We start from the raw sequence: 17934 nt of genomic DNA, 5'->3' as shown, positions 1-17934 counted from the left end.
GTTTCTCTCTTTGCATCTTCTCCTGGATCCATTTATGACTCCCGTTCCCTTACATCTTCAGTCTCTTCTCCTTAGGTGTCTTTCATCCCCTTCCTTCTCCAGCTCCTGCTCTGACTCCCATCTTTCTCTTACTCTCTGCCTCCTAGCTTCATGATCAAGAGGTTTCCCCTTGGTGTCACCACTCTTCCACCTCCCGGTCAAACCTTTGGTCTCTGTGAGATCAGAGACGTGTGACTGCTGCCCTTGCCACTGAAGCTGCCCTGGCCGGAGTTGCCAGAGTCCTCCGAATCACCGGACTCAGGACAGTTTCCATGGCCCTCCTCCCCCTCTCCCTCCATCCCTCTGCAGCATCAGAGGCCAATGAGGACCCCTCACCCCACTTTCACTCGCTCTGCTGTTTTCAACCTTCTTCTTGCTTCTCCTGAATTCCATGACACAGCCCTCCTGTGTCATCATCCTGCTTTTCAGATGGCCTTCCTCTATCTTTCGCTGACTCCCCTCCATGGCCCCTCACTCCCCCACTGTCTCCCTGGGAAATTTCACCTCCCCTTAATGGTTTATACCCTGCTTCAACCCTCTCTCTCTCCCCAAACCTGCGCATTTAACTCTCTGCTAGATAGTCTCACTTTGAATCTATCCAAAGCTAGTCTCATCCTTGCTCTTTTGCCCCTTACCCCCACCGACCACCTTTTCCTTAGAATGCTTTCTTCCCATGGCCTCAGTGGAAAACTCCAGAGTCAGTGAATGCTTCATTCATTCCTTCACTCACTCACACTACAAATGTTCTTTGAGCATCGTCTGTCTGCCAGGCATTGTTCTGGGTGCTGGGCTGCGGCAGGGAACAAGGGAGTCCTTGCATTTGGTCTCACAGCATTCAGTCAGCTGGGGAGGTAGACGCTGAACAAAAACCGCAACGGGAATTGGCAAGTTATAATTGGGATGGGCTTCTGAGGGAGAAGCCGGGGAATTATAGCTTCATAGTGTTCCCTGCATCCACACATCCCCTCTCCTATGGCTGCTAATGCCTTGGTTCAGGGCCTCAGTGTTCTGAATTTGTGCATAACCTCTAACTCTACCCCTCCCCTACCTTTCATCCATCCTCCACAAGGCTGTCCAATTAATCTTCCTAAAGGGCAGATGTGCTCATGCAAACATACCCTGCAATGGCTCCCCATGGCCTGGTTAAGCCAACTAGAGTCCTTGTGCTGACCTTCAAGTCCTGCACAGTCTAGCATCTGCCTGCCTCACCATTCATTTCCCATTCCTTGCATGTGGCTCAGTATCAGCTATACCTCCACATATATCCTTTCCAAAAACTCCTGGGCATCTGTTCAAGCTATTTCCACAGCCCTGGAACCTCTTAACCTTATCTCTGCCAGTTCAAGCCCTGGCCTCTCAACTTAGAGTGACCTTGAGCAAATGACTTCATCTTTTCTCATCTGTAAGATGGGGACAATAACACCTATGCCCAAATCATGTTGTAAGCATTAAATGAAATAATGCAAATAAAGTGATCAGTCCAGCATTTGGCACATAGTAGGTGCTCAGTACAATTAGCTGTCATCATCATCACCATCAGCAGCAGCATTAATTTTCAAAGGTTCCCTTCGTACATCACTCTTCCCATAAAATCTCCCAGATATCCTTGGTGAAATGTGATGGAGTCTTCCTCTTTTGAGACCCATGGCACTTTCTAGGGCAACCCTGCCTGCCTCCAGCTCAGGCACTCTATACACCTATGCGTCTTTTCCTTCCCAGCCACTCTGAAATCTTCCCAGGGCAGGGCTTGTATCTTGTGCTTTTTTTTTTTTTTTCCCCTTTCCCAGAATCTACAACCTCTCCTAGCTAATGGTAGAGCCTCAGGACATGTTTGCTGGATTGAATTGAATGGTGTGTGTTCGCGAGTATGTGAGAGTGTACTCGTTCAAGGTAAGCTCCTGCGCGTCTGAACTTAGGCATCATTGTGATTCTGCGTGAGCGTGTGTGCAGGCGTGCGTGTAGATGTTTTGCCATATGCCTGGAGGAGTGCTGAGGTCCGGCAGGTTGCCTGCCGTTGATGATTTTGGCCAGACCGCCAGGAGGCGCTCCTCAGCGGGTCTGCGGGAAGCTCGGTCGATGCCTGCGCGGGAAGGGCGATGGTGGTGTTGGTAGTGGGGACGATAGGCTGGGGGAGGGGATGCCAGGAGGGGTGGGGGAGGGATGCTGCTGCAGCAGTAGGTTTCCTTGCCCTTAGCGCGCCCGGGATGCAGCACGCGCCTTCAGCTTCCGCGCCCAGACTCTGCCAACCCATCGCAGCCCAAAGGCAGCCGAGGCACCTCCTCAGGCTCGACCATCTGAGCCCCAGGCAGTTTTTAGGACTGGGCCCCGCCATCTGACCAGCAGACTCGAGCACCTGCAGTGTTTGTCCTTGTGACTGTTTATCCGTTTTTGTTTCTTTTCTTTTTCTTTAATAGCTCATGTCCGGGCCATGTTCGCGCTGCAACTCAGTTCCACACTCATTTGCTTTTTGCGGGGGACTCTATGCGAATGGCGGTACAATGACAGGGGATGTCCCCCTATCCCCCTCCCCACCCCCGCCCCTTGCTAGACGGGAGAGCACTAGGGGAGAGGAAGGAGCAGTGGAGGGTGGGAATGGGTAAGCAACTGGCTCCTGGAGAAAAGCGGAAGAGGCGGGGGCTTCGTAATTCTCCCAGCAGAAGAGGGGGACCGAAATCCTGGCGCCCCTCGATCGGTCCCCCGCGGAGATCAACGCAGCCGGCTGCTCTACATGGAGCTCGTGGTTGGCCACTGAAAGCGCCCCTCCCCACCGTCCCCCAACACTCAGAGCTCCAACCTCAAGACCTGGCCAGGTCTCAAACTTTGCTGAGGGAGGGGGCAGAGTAGGGCCGGCGACCGTCCTAACTGACCCCAGGCAGCGGACAGGGGCAGCCTCAACCCCGATCCTCCTCCTCCCCTGACAAATAGAGTCCTCTCGATCCCCCACCTCCCGTCGACGTGTGGGCTGTCCTCCCCACCACCTTCGGTCTGTCCGCCCCACTCCCGCCGCCCTCTGACTCACTCCGATACCCGAACCGTACCCCTTGGCGGGTGAGGAGGGGGCGTCGCTCTTCCTGGGCTAAGAGGGCCCTGGCGGTCTCCAGGTTAACCACGAACCTGAAGTAGCTTAGATTGACGTGCCCCCATCCCTCCGCCAAGAGCCCGAAGTTGTTCTCCAGGTTCAGACTTGAGTCGCCCGCCGCCTTCGGGGCGGTCCTGGCTCCCAGGGAGCCGGGCAGTTTGGGGCTTCTGCCCGAGGGTCTCCGGCTCAGGGACCCACCCCTCCTTCCCAGTTGGCTAGCGCTTCACAGCCTTTCCCTCCAGCCTGCAGGCGTCCCCTGCTCGCGGGGAGCTGTCCTTTCAGCACCACCGCGAGCGCGCCCGGGGTGGGGGGGGTCCCTGCTGCGGCCGCGCAGCCTCCGCTTCCAGCACCCGGGTAGTCGTGGGGAGCTGTTGTCCCCCCGAAAGCGGTACTCCGCAGCTTCCCGGGCTACGCTGCGGCCTCGAGGCGAAAGCCCAGACCCTGTTGCCCACAGCCCGGCTCCGCCCTCCCGGCCCGCGGCCAGCACCGACCTGGCGGTCCTCGCAACCGTCTGAGCCACTGCGGGGCTCCGGCCGAACTCAGCGAGGCAGTTCCTTCTGCGATTCCAGCTCCCGCTGCCGCCTCGTGCAACTCCGCCCGGTGAGCTGGGGCCGCGGCTACTGCCGCGGGCGGCTGCCGGAGGCGCCCTCCAATCACGCCCGTCAGCCAGGCCCTGACGTGCTACCGCTCCCCTTCCAGATGGGAAATTCAAATCTCTCTCTCTCTCCCCTCTCTCCCCCCTCTCTTCTTCCTCCGGCTCTCTCCCCCTCTCTCTCCGTTTCTCCGTCTCTCCCTCCCTCCCTCTTCCTCCTCCCCCTCCGTTTCCCTTTCCCATTCTTCCTCCTATCCCCTCTCTTAAAAGAAAAAAGAAGTCTCCCCTCTCCTTCCTTCTCCACCTCCTCTCTTCCACCTTCTCCTCCAGACGTCCCCAGCAATCCCTCCCGCAGGGATTCAGGACAGAGCTGCCTATCCCAGCCAGGATTTCTGGACGGCAAGCTTGCTCCTTCAATGTTCCAAGGGGTAGTGCTGGTCAGGAGACGGAGGGAGGGTTTTTTTTTTTTTTTTTCTCTTTTTAAAGCAGAAATCCAAGATCCACTGCTCAGGAAAGCCCACCTTGATTCCTCCAGGCAGAACTGATCACACTTGCCTCAGCACTTGCTCAACCCCCGCTCAAGCCCCAGGCACACCCCTGCTTCTCTATTTGCTTGCCTCTTGGCTGTGAGCTCCTACAGGATGACAGAACCACCGTCAGATCATCTTTGCAGCCCCTCAGCATCCTGTCCTGTTATGTGAACACTCAGGAAACTGATGGATCATATGGGCAAGGCCTCCATAGGCAGTAAGGAACATTCCACATGGACCCAGAGGGAGAAAACTGCTGCAAAATTGCTGTGGACCTTGGGCAAGTCACTTGCTAGGACCTTCTAGATCTGATATTCCGTGAAGAGCAAGGAAAAGGAATTCTTTGGCAAAGTTTATTCTGGAAGGCCATATTTTCTCTCCTTTGCCCAGGGAAGAAAAAGGACTTCCAAGAGGCAGGAGAACACATGCCCCTCCCCCCTACCCCAGCCTTTCTTTCCTCCTCTCCTCACACTCATCTTTTCATTTTATGACTCTCTCCTTATGAGCCTCTCTATTCTGCTTGCATCTTTTGGCTCTAAAATGCTTCCTTTAATCCAGCCCAATGTGTAGGAAAATGGCTTCAGAGAGGAGGGGCCATGCACCAGGCCTTTGAAAGATTTGCAGGAGTTTATGCATCAATCAGGGTTATGTCAGAGTGGAGATGACTCCTGCTTCTGTAAGGGATGGCTTCCTTCCAAGAAGGGAGCAGTAAGAGCAGCAGAAGGACAGGATCTGGGAAAGGCAGGAGGCATGATTTTATTCCAATAAACAGGGACTCTTCCTTTATTCATGTCGACAGCAAAGACCTCAAAATGCGGGACCCCCAACCCCCGCCACACACACACACACACACAGACACATCAGAAGTCATTGGAAGACCTACTTTCCTCACCTATGGAGTCACCTTCTAAAGCTTCTCTCTGTTTTCCCCTTCCAGGCTGTGAGACTGGGTGTAGGGGAGTCCCTTCCTTTATGGCTGAGTTTTCCATTCCATGCTGTGTTGGCCCATCAGCAGGCTCATTTAAAATTTTTCTTCCTTTTTCAGAGGCGGACACTAATGGAGGGGGCAGAGGGGAGGTTGTTTGATTAGAGTGACTTAGACTTGCCACTAATGCCTGGAGGGGAGTTCTGGGCAGAGAGATCTGACATCCTGTCATTTCAAGAGTCATAGTCCTCCTCTCTCCTCTCCCCTCCTTTTCCCCTGTTCTCCTAGAACAGAAGCTCAGTGAGTGGATCTGGCTGGCAGCACTCTAGTTGCAATTTGCCTTTTTCCACAGTGGGCATCGCCTTTGACATGGATGTTGACTAAGCTGGGCTAAAAATTCAAATTAGCCTTCAGAAAAATACTAAGCTCAATTTTGGTCACAACACTTTAAGGTAGACTTTAGTAGGCTCAAATATGGTTAGAAAAGAAGCAGGGTGGTTTAGTGGTGGGTGTCTGGAAATCCAGTTAAATGAGGGATGGTTGAAGGATTTGAGGATGTGTTTTACCTGGAGGAGAGGGTTCTTAAGTGGGATTAGCCCTTCAAGGACTGGCAAGTTTTGCTCAGTTTGTAATTCCAGCACTTAGCAAGCCCCTGATAAAGCAGGGGCTAAAGAATGATTGTTGAATGACTAAGTGACCATTGCAAGGGAAAAAAGAGAACTATCATTCTTCCCAGTGCTGATGACAGAACTGGGGCAATGGGGGAAAGGTAAAGGAAGGCAGACAGACGCTCTAGGAGGAAGAGCCTTCTACCAGCTGGAGCTGTACAACCGCAGTATGGTCTGCCCATGTGAGGTGCTGAGTGCCCTATCCCTGGAAGACAGCAGGTGGGTGGTAAGTGACAGCTAAAACCCCCTTTGAGCCCCAGTTTCTCTGAGCCTATTAAAACTGCATGAGCTGACATGAGTCATGTCTAGCTGCAGAAAATCTTACTGGCGAATAAAAGGGCAGCTCAATCAAGTTTTGGTGGCTTTATCCTTTGAATGATTAAGACATGATATTAGCCATTGATGCTTCCTGTCAAAAAAAGATGGTAAAAAGATGAACACTTGCTCCTGTTCATTGTTACCACTGTACCAGTGGACAACGTTCAGTGTTACCACTGAACCAGTAGACATGGTTCCTAAATACTCTTTTATAACTGCCAAAATGTTGCTAAGTATTGTGAACATTTCCTACTGATTATATTATTGCTAATCATATGACCATCAGCTCCAATTATGTTTTAGGTACTCACTTCAGTGCTTTGCATAAAGTACGTTCTTTCCTCTAGTTCACACAGATCCCTATTTTCAAGGTGCAGAAGGCAAGGTCCAGGGAGATATAGTAAGTTTTTGGCAGATCCAAGACTCCAGCCCATGACTGCATGACACTGGGCTCCAGGGGCCTTCCACCAAGCTGGGCTGCTTCTCTTCTGACACATCCCACAGCCTATGGAAATGTAACTTTTGCTCTGCTGATACATTTTTTTACATTGACATTTATCATCTTCCCTGTTCTCCAGTTTCTCGCTTGAAAAAAGAAAAACCTGCTATGAATTCACACTCAGATTAGGGTCCTCTTGTCATGTGGGTTGTCAGCATTTCCTTCATCTCCTGCATCTCTAAGCCAGCCTGCTGAAGTCCCCACCCCCTACCCCGAGCCTTGGACCTTGCAGAGCCTGCTCTGTAGACAGCTTCTAAGAGTCACTTGGTAAAACATGAACGTGGTTCTGCTTAAGGTGTCTTACCCTGGCTAGTGTTGAATTTCTACTTTTATTTATGAGCCCTGTGGGCTGGGGCAGGGGACCAGATTTGAACAGATTTTTAAAAATGATTATGTATATGTCTCGAATGCTCACTAAGAAGCCAATCAAGAGAGCGAATGTCAGTACTTTGTGTGAGGATTGAGGAACAGTGTGTGAGGAGTGACAGCTGTCAGAGACTGTAAATGTGATCAGTGAGAATGGCTCTTGCCAAAGGTCAGCCCATCTCTTTCCTGCAGCTGCCTCCATCCAAAGGGCACCCCGGCTGCCATGTGGGAGATGAGGAGGGTCTTGCTGAGCTGGCCCTGACCTCAGCTAGGAGTTGAGCTGGTCAGTGCAGGGAGACACTTGGATGCTCTAGATGCTGAGTCTACATCCTGCCATTCTAGCTGGAGCCTGGAGGGGCAGAGCTGGTTTGAGGGGGTGGCTGTATGCCAGAGGCAGGACCAGAGCTATGGGGGTGGTGCACAGGAGAAGGCTCTAGGCCGCCTTACTCCTCTGGTGAATGCCTCCCCTCTTGTCCCTGATAAGGCTAGGGTGGCATCACTGTCAGGCAGTGAGGTCAGGGTCCCAGTCTCTCCTTCAACATGGAGTGACACGGGGTGAAGGCAAACCCGCGGATGTGCAAAGCTGCATGTGTGTGTGTCCACTTCTGGACACTGTGCAGGTGCGAGTGGGCAGCATCCCTGTGGGGGGATACAGGGGCTAGCGGGGGTGGGTCTGTCTCCGTGTGTGGGGCTGTACCCCTTCTGATCTGAAGTGACTCTGGTGTGAGTGTGTGATTTCGTGTAGAGCTAAGTGGGTTGTTGTTACAGTAGAATATGATAATGGCATGGGGTGATGATTTGAGTGTAAGGCACAGGTATTATATGCAGATAGACTCTTGAGTTATGACCAACCTAGACAGCATATTAAAAATCAGAGACATTACTTTGCCAACAAAGTTCCATCTAGTCAAAGTTATGGTTTTTCCAGTAGTCATGTATGGATGTGAGAGTTGGACTATAAAGAAAGCTGAGCACCAAAGAATTGATGCTTTTGAACTGTGGTTTTGGAAAAGACTCTTGAGAGTCCCTTGGACTGCAAGGAGAGCCAACCAGTCCATCCTAAAGGAAATCAGTCCTGAATATTCATTGGGAGGACTGATGCTGAAGCTGAAACTCCAATACTTTGGCCACCTGATGCGAAGAGCTGACTCACTAGAAAAGACCCTGATGCTGGGAAAGATTGAAGGCGGGAGGAGAAGGGGATGACAGAGGATGAGATGGTTGGATGGCATCACTGACTCCATGGAAATGAGTTTGAGTAAGCTCCAGGAGTTGGTGATAGACAGGGAAGCCTGGCGTGCTGCAGTCCATGGGGTCGCAAAGAGTCGGACACGACTGAGCGACTGAGCTGAATTGAATGCAGGGTGTGCTGTCCACAGCCACAGAGGGTGCTCTCTATGTAGACCATGCCAGGAGCAAAGTTCTGGGGGCACGTCAGCATTTCTGTGTAATGACGGGTGTGCTAAGTGTTCCTGCCCATGAGAGATGATGCCTCATGTGTCAGCATCAGTGTGAGATGGAGCAGTCACTGATGGTAAGGGTGCAGGTATGAGTATGTTACAGTGAGTTGGCACACACGTCACTGTGCGGGACAGAGGGGCTTGCACGTGCAGCCAGGAGTGTGTCCTCACCACCGTGCAGGCAGACAGCCTAAACGTGTCACCAAGGGTGACTGATGCTTTCTTTTCCATTCCCCCACTTCCAGAGAAACCCTTGGTAACCCAGCCTGCTCCGTCTGGGAAGCCGGAAACTTTTGGCTCCCTTCTCCATCCTCCGCTTTTGTTTCTTAGGAAAGGGATCCCAGGTTCCTCAGCTGAATCCTGACCCTTTGATGGCACGTGGAATGTGTGTGGGAACATTCTGAGGAAACCCTCTCTATTCCAGACCCTGCTCCCCAACTGAGAGCTCCTCCCCAGCCCAGCATCTGTCTGCCAGCTCCTCAGAGGTCCTCTGCTACCTTCCTCCCATCCCCAGCCTCCCAGATCCAGGCACTCATTAGCATGTCAAGGCAGTCCTCTTTCAGCCCACACGTTGTACCCTGGGATATCCCCACACAGTTGGCTCCCTCTTGTCCTGGGTTTTCCTGAAACCTTACATTTTCATGTCTGCCAAACCAGTCTGCACATCCCCCACCATCCAGCACAGGCGCGGGGAGGGTGTGGGGGTGCATCCTTCCTCCCTTGCCACAGGTTCTTTTTTGAGCTCTCTGCTTGACTACTGCCTCCACTCTTCCAGCCTCAGCTCTTCCAGCTCTCTGGGACATGGCTGGATCTCTCTGTCCATCGGGAATCCCCCTGATGGTCCCACATGCACGTGTCATCCCAGAGCCAGCCAACACACCCGCCAAGCTTCTTCATTTGAGTCCTAGCACTGGACCTGCTCAGGTAGATCAGTAGAGCATCAACCTTTGTGCTGTGCCCACAGGAAGTCCCCCTTCCAGAATGTCCCTCTAACCCCATGACACTGGGTCCCTTTTTCCCTCCCCCAAGTAAAAACCTTTACTCAGAAAGATAATCTGTAGACCTTGGAATCTTGTTGTTAGGCATATGGAAACAGAATAAGAGTTCCAGAATACTAGAATCATAAGCAAAAGGCCATTTTAGAATCACAGAATCTAGAATGACAGGTTCTCTAAACACTGTATGTCCAAGAGTGGTTGCCTCCTACTCAGATCCCATGCAATGGGAGGAACTGTTAAAAAGATTGCAGACTTTTGGGGCTCATCCCATGTGGATGGACCACAATCTTAGAGATGGGAGCCCAGGAATTTGCATTGGTTACCAAGACCCCAGGTGTTCTGGATACACCTGCTAGTTCCCTGGGGGCTCAGACAGTAAAGAATCCACCTGCAATGTGGGAGACCTGGGTTCGATACATGGGTTGGGGAGATCCCTTGGAGGAGGGCATGGCAACCCCCTCCAGTACTCTTGTCTGGAGAATCCCCATGGACAGAAGAGCCTGATGGGCTACAGCCCACGGGACCATAAAGAGTCAGACACGACTGAGTGACTCAGCACCCATACTAGTTGAAACATCCTTGTCTTGGGTCAACAGAATCTGACTACCATATGATCCTAGGTCTTATAGGAAAAAAAAAGACTGAATCAAGGAATCATAGAATATTTTACAAGCTAAGATTCAACACACACATGCACTCACAACTGTAACAATGTCTTGAATTGTGGATTTGAAAGTGGTCACAGTGTGATTTTGTTCTTGTTCTAGGAGGAATTTTTCTTTCTCAGCCTAACTACTCCTTTTGGAATGGAAAGCTTTTCCCCCTGTCCCTTGCAGGGCTGCCTCCATGGTATTGCCTACATTTGTGAAGTTAAATGTTCTTTCCATCTGGGTGCAAAGGCGGCAGACAGAACCCCTGTGTTTATGGAGCAAGTAAGCTGGAAATGACTTCTACTTTCCATTTAGGACCAGCACACCCTGGCCCACAAAACAAATTTTGCTGCTTGATAAAATGAATCTGAGGGGACATAATCGCTGTTTTACTAAAGCAGTCATAGCTGAGGAACATGGACAACAATGGTTAGTAACCTCACGGAGCTTCTTCTGGTCAAGGAAATGAAAGACAGAAAATGCCGAGGGCTATTTTGGAGACTGACGCATGTGGGGTGTGTGTGTGTGTATGTGTGTTTGGGGTGGGGGTGAATGGAGGAAATTAAACATGCATGAAAAAGCACATGTATTTCAGCAGCACTGAAAAGGTACGTTTCTGGTCTTCTCACCCAATGTAATCAACTCACAGATGAAGGCACCAAAACCCCCAAAGGGGGAGGGACTTTCTCAAGGCCACACGGCAAGTTAATGAAACCTCTAAGTCCTGGGTAAGTAGTCCTTCCCAGTTGTAACTCAGCATCACGTTCTTAAAAACCTTCAGCACCCCAAACACTGTTCTAGGGATGCTGTAGATATCAACCCTTTCAGCTCATGACAACGCTATGTGGTAGGTCTTTTTTACTCAATTATTCATTCATCAAACATGTGTGTAAGGCCTCTGACACCAGGCAGTCTCCTAGGCAGACAAAGATAAGAAGTTTCAGAGTTTCTCTTCTCCTCTTGATTCTGCAACGAGAGATGCAAATATTCCCCAGAGAGATAACGCAGGACCAATTCAGACGCTCGAGATCTTTTCAGATCAGAGGCTCTGATTTGAAGCACTCAGGAGTGAGCGGGGAGAGGTGCCCACCAACAGTCAATGATAAGACAACATACTAAGTGCTATCCTAGTGAAGAGGCCGCTCTGAGGAGGAGAATCAAAAACTCACAGCTTGCAAGCCAGATGGGACTGGAAGCCCAGAGCAGGGAAGGACAGGGAGGCTGGCTCCTGGGCTGTGCGAGTCATCTCAGAGGCACTGTGGAGGGGACAGCAAGGGGCTCTGCTCACACAGAGACGTGGGTGAAATCTCAGCAGCTCTCTGCCTTTTCCAGAGACAGAGGCTTTTCTCCGAGACTCAGTTTCCTTTCAGTGAAATGGGTTAACAATCCCGACCTCCCAGGGCGATTGTTAGACTCAGATAAGACAGGGAATCATAGCACAGTTTCAGCAAGTGTCAACCTCTTTCCCTCCAACAGCCGAGGAAGGTGGGAATTTCTTCTGGTGTTTGGGGCAGTGTGATCATTAGACAAAGCCTCTTTTTATGAACTTCGTGGTCAGAGGACTCTGCATCATGAGCCCCCTGAGTTTGGTCAAGTTGGGGTGAGAAAGGAGAATCGGAAGCTTAGAGGAAGCTGGCTTTGGGGAGGGGGATGTTTCTTCTACGTCTTTACCCCTTCTTGGGCTTCCTCTCCAGCACATGTGGGGCTGGAGCATCATGTCCTCACGTGCGAACTGCCTGGTGGAAGTCCAGAGGGGGCTTAAATTTGGGCCTGTGAACATGAAGAATTTTCCACCCACAAATCTAAAAATGGCTGCTCTGTGCCACTCAACCTCCAGTTGTTTCTTTCTGGCAGGAAAAAAAAAAAAAGACACCTTTTATTTGGCAAACTAGCAAGGGGTAGGAAAGGTCTTGGGAATATGAAACCTGGGAGAAGCTGAAGGGTTTGAAGAGGAAGGAGTTTTCATATCCTGAACCTCTCACTGTGCTAGTGATTCATATCTTTATCTGCTTAAATCCCCACACCGACGCCTCCCATACCTTAAATGTCAGCACGTCCACTTTATATTCAGGTAGTGATATTCACACTCAGAAAGGTTAAGGGCTTTGGGTAGGGTAGCACAGCTGAGAAGTGGCAGCATCAGCAGCATTGGAACTTGGTATGTCTGTGCAGGTGGCCTCATTTTCAGAGGGGGACTAGGTGGGTTTCTGGCAACCAAGCCAGGATCTGCAGCTTTGGGGCAACTGGTCCCAGAGGATAGGTGACCCTGCTCTGGCTCCTATACGGGGACCATGCCACAGGCTGGTCCTTAATGGGGCAGGGTGCTCCAAATCTGAGGTGATGATAGGTGATGGGGGCTGTAAGTCAGGGCCCTGAGGGTTTAAATGAAAAGAATCCCCCCTCTGTCACAGTCCTGGGCTCACTTCCACTCAGTCTGGCTCAAGCTGGCTCTTCACACTGGCATCTCACCATTGCTTCTGCCTCTGGTCTTCCTGCACGTTGACTTTCTAACTGGCTTCCAGATCTGTAGGAGAACCATAGCTTTCTAAAACACGGCCTGATTGCATCAGTCTCCTCCTCAAAACACATGGTGGTCACAGCTTATTTTGCCACCTCGCACCCACTCCTCCCGCGCGTGCCATCAGCTCGGGATGAGCCAGCCTATGTATTTAATCTGGAGCCATGGATGCGATCATGTGACCTGGGCTAAACCAATCATCATCGTGTTCTCCTTGCTTCCCCAGATCAGCTCAGGGATGGTCCCAGGGCCCAAGTCAGACCAGTCGGGGCTACAGAGACACTCGATTCTGGAATTACTGCTTGAACTAAGGGACACGGACGCTCTTTTGCTTCACCGAGCTCTATGAATCAGATTTCCCAAGAGCTACCGTGAGGAGCTTCAGAATGGGGACCAGCTCAGAGCCAGTAGAGTCAAGAACAGGAGAAAGGAAAAACCCTAGCCTGGTGACTTTCTTTTCCCCCTTGGCTCAAGCTGTCCCTAGAGCTGTCCTAGGTCTTATCATTTTTATGAGCCGATAACCACCCCTCCCCTTTTTGTTCTCCTTAAAGCTGCTTTAGTTTTTTCTCTTCTTGCAAAGAAAAGGATCTTAACTGACACACAAAAAAATTCTTTAATGTCTTCTGATTGCCTTCAGGAGGAAGTGCCAATCTTTTAAGCTGGCCCTTCAGGCCCTCCCAGACCGGAAATGGTCTCTCTAGCTCCATGAACGCCATCTGCGTTGCCCGACCCCTGGAGCTTCTGCACCTCTGCCCATGCTGGCGGCCCCAGCGGAGGTCTGCCTGCCCCCAGCGGAGGCCTGCCTGCCCTATTCCGCTTTGACTGGCAGCTGAAGTAGAAAGGAACACTTCTGGAAAGTGAGGCTGAGTCCAGGGTGTCCTGTGTGTTCCCACACAGACCTCTTCATTGTAGCACCCTTGAGATTTTACAATGGATGTTGATTTTCTTGTCTTTCTCCCTAGATTTTGAGGCCTTTGGGGAGGGGGGACTCCTTGAGCGTGAGGGATTCATTCAGTCAGCGAATATGTACTAAGCTTCTACAACAGGCCAGGGGCTCCTGTAGGTCCTGGAGATGCCACGGAGAGAAAAAAAACAGCTCACACACTTCTGTCTTGTCTGATGGGGGAAGCAAACGCCGCCCCAGTAAACAAACACAGCCCTGGGCTCATCTCAGAAGGCGCTCAGGCTGTGAGGTAACAAGGGGAGGCCTGCGCCTGTCTCTGGGCTCAGAGGCTAGAGGAGAGCCAGGCTCAAAGCAGGCCCTCAGGAAGCAGTTTTTTCATGAATGTCGGACATCCCCAGACAGCCGGGTGCCCCTCAGCCGTCCTTGATGACGATTGCTCAGAACTCGACCAGGACCTCTTTGTGAGTGATTTACTCCCCACCTCCAGCCTATGCCCTCTCTTGTGGGGGTGGGGGCCCCAGTGACGTAAATGGCGTTTTTTGTTTGTGTGACACTCACCTGTCCCCACAGGGGTTAGACAAAGCCACCTTCTCTGTGACTTCGTGGTGCGGCTCCATCCGCAGCTCGGTCCCGCGTCAGAAAGCAGGGCGCGCCTCCGCCGACTTGGATCAAGTCTTGGCCTGGCCTTCGTCTTCCCGGCCCTCACTCTGTCGTCTCCCTCCGCAGGCCTGTCGTCGGCCCTTTGATCGCCTCTGTGACTCTCCTTTGGACTTCATCTGGCTGCATAAAGCCGAGGAGACCTCTTCCCGCTTGTGTAACCCCGGTGCGCTGAAACCTTCGGTGACTCACCACTGCCCACAGCAAGTCCAGACCCACGAGGGCCTCCCCTGGTCTGCGTTCTGCCTCCTGCGCCAGCCGCTCCCGGCTGCGGTCCACTCCACACTCTGATGTTCACTTCGTTCCTCTATTAGCTTATGTATCCTTGGTTGTCTTCTGCTGCTGGAGTGTAAGCTGCTTGAGGGCAAGGAATGTGTCTTGCTCATTCCTGAATCCCCAACATCAAACAGTGAACTTCCTCACTGTGGATGCTCAATGACGATCTCCAGACGCAACATCTGTGCATCGCATCGCCCTACCATTTGCGGTTGAAACGGCTTGTGGGCCTTAAGACCTTCATCTTAGCTGCGGGCACTTGGAGGCCTAGGCTCCTTGCTGGGCCACAGACCACAGTAACAGTGCTAGCATCCTCATTTGAACCTTGTACTGCTCCCCACTGTCCCCTTCTCTTTCTGTTTTTCGCATTTCTTAGCCCCTACACATAACCCCCAGAGTCCCTCCCATGCTTTTGCCCCATAACTGTGGGGTTTTGTCATTGGGATGTTTCTGGTGTCATTTGCTGTGGTGACGCACATTTTGGCCTGTTTGGCATCTCTTTGGCATCTTTTTCTCCCCTGCTTTTAGACTTTATGATCCGGGTGGGCATTAGACCCACAGCCAGCCAATGAGCACTATTAGCTCTGGCCACTGTGGTTGGCTCAGGGTGGGCAAGTGACTCAAGTTAAGCCAATAAGAGTCAGCTCTGGGACTTTAGTAGGAACCAATGAGAAAGAAGCTTTCTATTTCTATGGGATTTGCAAGGTTGGCAGAATGTGGGCCTGAGCAGCTGGACCTTTTTGTCACCACCCAGAGAGAGCCTGCCTGAGGGTGATGCCAACACAGAGAAGAGAAGAGCCAAGAGAAGGGAAGGAGACAAATTCCTGATGACAGCGTTTGAGTGTCCAGATCTCGATGTGCCTTCAAGCATCATCTGCTCATGTACTTTTCCATTATGTGATCAGTAAATGCCATCTTTCTGCTTAAATTGTTTTGAATGAGGCTTCTACCTTTGCCACCTGCAAGAGACTTGCTGGAATCTGTGATATTGGAGCTCTATGTCCCCTCCTTCCGAAAACTTCTAATCCAGCAGGCTCTGACCCTGGAAGGACCCTCTGTCTAATGTTCTCACATCCCAGGAAAGAAAGAGCTGCTCATCCTGGTCCCAGTTTTCTGTCTCTGTCACCAGTGCAACATGGTCCCCACGGTCATGTTGATTTCAGCGAGAGAAGGAGCTCACATTGCTAAAGCCCAAACTTTATATCCACAGATTCCAGTTCACATAGCCGCATCCCCTCAAAAATGCACATATTTTTGGCCAAGAGCTCTGCAATTTCACCCTTGAGTGGCATCAGCTTTCTTGGGCGGGTGCCATCTCTTTCTGGCGATTTGTCTGCATCTCGTTTGTCAATTGGAGTCAGAACATTTGCCCGTCAGAACAGCGCCTTTGGTGTCCCCACTTCCAAAAAGCAATTTGGGAGCAAGAACTTCCCTGAGGTCCTCCGCAGTCAAGGCTGACGCCGAGGCTCCCTCAGATAGTCTGGACTTCTCCTTTTCATCTCTGAGCTCCCTCCCAGAACTGTGATCAGAAAGCATCTTGCTGGTCCTTTATCTGACCTCTTTCCATTTGATGGATATGAAAGACCTGTGATTCTTGTCCCCACAGTCCTTCTCAAGGTGACTTTTGGGGTGTCTTTGCACTGCATCATTTCAAGGTCTCACTGTCCTGGGTAAGCTTCTTGAGCCTAAGACATTAGTTTGTAAAGGTTTTTCAAAAGTTGCCTTTCTCCTTGCAATGCCTCTGAGGCACCTCTCTTTAGCTTATTGTTCTATCTTGTTTTGTTTCTGACTATAGTAGTTAGACCATGCTGAGCTGTGGCTGGGAGAAGGAGGTTCTATGCAAGGTTGATGAGGCTCAAGGAAAGTTCTACCATCTTGATGATGCCACCAACTTGATATGCGGCTTCCAGGGTCACTGTGGCAGGATGGGAGAGCTGGAGTGGCACAGGGGTTCCCACGGCCTCGGCTGGGCGTCGATCTTGTGGGCTTGCTTCTGTTTGCTCCTCCAGATCCATCCTGCCCCTCCCTGCCCAGCTCTGGGCCCACGAGGCTTATCCATCTGGACCAGTCACCAGGCTCTCTTTGCCCTTGAGCTTCTGGTTGTTGTTGTTTTTTTTTAATGAGAGTTACTGGCAGGGATCAGAGGATGTTTAGAGCAAAATGAGAGTGAGCCTTGTCTGAAGGCCACTGCTCCCGTAAAGTGGTCCCTTCCACATATGCACCCTCTCCAGGTTTGGCAGCTACTCCCTCCTTGCCCTTCGGGCTTAGAGGTGGTGATGGCTCCCCAACAGTGCTGCCTGGGGGAGCGGCACTGTCCCCGTGGTACATGCCTGTCCTGCTTATGTTTCCTCATTGGCAAAGGGGGCATCGCCACTTTCTTTACAGTGCACTGGAGAGCTGAGATCGTGCATGTACAGGCCCTGGCACATGGAGGCATGCAGGAAAAGGCAGCTAGAATTAGCCATCACATCCCCACCTTGGAAAGACCAGCGTCCGGGTAACACGGTTCCCCAAGCACCTGCTCGGGGCTGGGTGTGTCTCGGTGCTGGAAGAGGGATAGACAAGACAGAAGAGGTGTCTGCCTCGTGGCGTGTTTCTGGCAGGCGTGGTCAGGCAATTAACAAGTAAATGGAAAGACACATATTTCAGAGAGTGGCGGCTGCACTGACGGACCATAACGGGGAGATTTGAGAAAGAAAGATGGGGTGGGGGTGTCTGGGAAAGGCTTCTGGGGATGACACTGTAGCTTGGCCTGAATGTGGGATGATGTGGGGCAGCAGATTTGGGCCGAAGGAACCCCCCTCCCCAGGCTGAGTGTGAGAGTGGCCTATTCCTGGAACAGAAAGGAGCCCGGGTGGGAGGAAGTGTAGGGAGCCAGGGGTAGAGAGCTGGGCGGTCCTCTGGGTCCTTGTCCACCACACTGAGAGGCCAGGGTGTTCCTCAGCTGGCATGGGGTCATTTGCTAGGAGGTCAAGGGTCAGGTCAAACGCGCGGAGAGTCTCTGGTTGAATTTTGTTGTACCCAGCCCCAAGTGCCCTGACCTCATCAGCCAGGGTGATTTCCTTCTCAAATGGCCATTTTGGGAGAACTGAGGGCCTAAGCAGATTGCGGATCTAAGCAGATTCCTCCCTCGCTTCCAGGAATCCGACGCCCGCAGTCCCTGGGTCAGGCCGTAGTCCCCTTGGGTCCCCCCGAGGGAGCTCACAGCCGCCAAAACCCCTCTGTGCTCAAGGCACAGTGCAAGCCCTGCATGCACGCTCTCCCCTCCCCTGGCTCCATCTCCCAGAAAAACTGGCATGAGCCCCTCGGCTCCCTCGATGTGGAAACTGAGGACCCAGCACCTCCCGTTCCCTCCTCACCTCAGGACGGCTCCCTCTCTCCTGCAGCAACCCACACGGCATCCTGTAAATAACCGCATGTTCCCAACACCTCTCCTCCTTCTCCTTGGAAACCTG

At 51.8% G+C, this 17934-nt stretch overlaps 1 protein-coding gene across 3 annotated transcripts in view; it reads right to left on the bottom strand.

Annotated features, from left to right (window-relative positions):
• Window positions 1-17934, bottom strand: part of CPLX2 (complexin 2) — an 87238-nt gene that overhangs the window by 8814 nt on the left and 60490 nt on the right. Inside the window, exon 1 of one of the 3 annotated variants that reach the window (XM_043920972.1) lies at window positions 3610-3862. The exons of 1 other annotated variant lie outside the window; for it this stretch is intronic. The gene's annotated coding sequence lies outside the window, so the exon portion shown is untranslated. Of the gene's footprint in view, window positions 1-3077; window positions 3101-3609; window positions 3863-17934 lie in introns of those variants that run through there. One more of the 3 variants, XM_043920974.1, reaches the window with a different exon arrangement.

Source organism: Cervus elaphus, chromosome 12, assembly GCF_910594005.1.
Source record: "Cervus elaphus chromosome 12, mCerEla1.1, whole genome shotgun sequence".
Taxonomy (NCBI): Eukaryota; Metazoa; Chordata; class Mammalia; order Artiodactyla; family Cervidae; genus Cervus; species Cervus elaphus.
The sequence above is the reverse complement of the archived record's forward strand: the minus strand, read 5'-3'. Positions and strand labels throughout refer to the sequence as shown.